Below are 2,353 nucleotides of genomic sequence, written 5' to 3' on the forward strand. Positions count from 1 at the left end.
CCCCCCCCCCCCCCCCCACAATATGAAAATAAAGGCCCACAGAGATAAATTCTAACTTATTACCGCCAGTTCCAAGTTGTTCTAATTATTTAAATGCTTAAGCTCTGTTATGTCAGCTAATGTAACATTAACATAAAGTAAAAGTAACCTTTACCCTGAATCCCAGAAGCAGAACAGGTTGAATCCAGTGTCTTATCTCATACTTGACTGAACAAATATTCACCAAATCAACTGGGGGACATCTGCCTCTGTACCTCCTTCACACATGTTGGCTTGATGTTGACACTGGTGTTCCTGATCCTCAAAACTAATGATTCAGACTTAAGTATTTGTTCACACATTGATCTACAAACACGTTCACATGCCCAGTGTGACAGTCTGTATATTTAACCAATATTTGCTGATGCTGATATTAGGACAATAACATTCGGGCAAGTGTCAGCCAATGAGTCAGAGTCAAAAGATTAAACTATTTAATCGATTAAATTATATATAATACCAGAATGAAAACAAAAAAGTTGTGTTGTATCTTTAACTATACATACAGTAACCTTGGTCCCTGTGTAAACTAGAACAGAAAATGACAACAAATGAGTCTGTAAAACATACTGCAGCAATGTAGGGTAGGGGTCAATTGTGTCATGAAAGGTCATGAAATCTTTGACAGGTTTTAAGCAGCACATTTCTATTCAAAGTTACAGTGATATTTTTTTCTGTACATTAAGTACTACAGAGGATGAAAGTGATAATGATAATGTAATATTCAACATGAAAGAAAAGATTTATATAGCAGTGAATTTGTCAACATAGTTATAGTGAAGTACTGCTTCCTGTATTGGTTCTTTTATTAATTTAGTTGGAACCATTTCAAGCTTTTAGAAACTATATTTCCCTCTCAGTAAAGAAACTAAACTGATTAAAAGTAAACATACAAAAACTAGCACGCTGAGAACAGAAATGTACCTGGAAGAAACAGCCATGCTCTTCTTGTGAAAGGATCACAGCTACTGTTGCATGATAAGTGTCAACATTTGTATATTACAGTCACATATTTGCTACCTAAATTACACTTCAACTAAATCACAATACAGACTTTAAAATCCCAAATCACATAGGTAGACTCATATGGTTCATTCATTTAAAACAATTATTTACAGGGGTTCAAAGAACTTTACACACTTGTACTTGTATGTTAGAAATGTGTCATTCTGTTTTGTAAAAGCTAAACAGGTGCAAAATACCCCATGAAATGAAATATATATATAGACATGGAATATTATGCGTACTGTTGGTTTTTCTGTTCAGACTTCTGCATTCTTCCCATTTTTATGGTATAAATATGTGTCCATACACTTCAAAGAATTGCCCTTTGTAAATATCATGGCGGGGAACAGGATTCTTCATCACATCTATGTTTTACTATCAGTAACAAACCCACAGAGACTGTAGGTCCGAACACCGGGCAAGCTTAACCATGGTGCATAACAACTTGCTTGATTATCCCACCATTTAATCTACAATTCTCCATCAACCAAACAGGCTGATAATGGAAAGTGTTAAGTGTCGAGGGAGTATCACGCAAATCCACACAGTGAATATGTTTAAATTATTTTAAATCTTTTCTTAAATAATGTTTGTACGCAGTTCATTAACTAACAGTGTTTATTAAATAATTTCTGTCCACCAGATTTTATCTGCATAATGCATCAAAAGCTCAAAATCCAATCTCTGGCCCAATGCAAGAGTCATTTATTTTTAGGGCAGTGATAGACAGTAGAGGGCTTGTGTCACAAAAGACAAGGATTGTTTAACATTACATTTACATACTTCCATAATTTAATCTCAGTCTTCACACAGATGCCTTGCATTTAGCCACATTGTTGCATGAGGTCATCCAATGGTGCGATCAGTCTTTTTGTTACAGATAATAATGCCCGAACATTCGCTCTTACCATCTGACTCAGAAACAAATCGGACAGACTAAATAAGTAACTGCTGCTTTTTCAACCTTGGCTAGATAGTGTTCAGAGTTGAAATTACGGTCCATTTATGTCATTCTTTATGTGCAGGTTGTTACAAAACTGCTTGTATTTTGTGCCACCCTCATCCCCAAATCTGTACTTTTAGGTACCTTGTCACATAAAAGGTTCTAAATAAACAGCAGGACTAGTGAGGCCCAAGAGCTTCATACACAATTATGCTGTTAGATGAGGCAATCTGGTGTAAATATATACAAATAAACATAATCTATTAAGTGGTTGGATATCTGCCACAAACCAATACAGGAAGTTTAACAGCTCTTTAAACACAGACAAATTGACAAAGAAACATAAAACAATAAAAAAAAAAAAAA

Source organism: Morone saxatilis, unplaced genomic scaffold, assembly GCF_004916995.1.
Source record: "Morone saxatilis isolate NCDOM2014 unplaced genomic scaffold, NCSU_SB_2.0 Contig16, whole genome shotgun sequence".
NCBI classification, from domain to species: Eukaryota; Metazoa; Chordata; class Actinopteri; family Moronidae; genus Morone; species Morone saxatilis.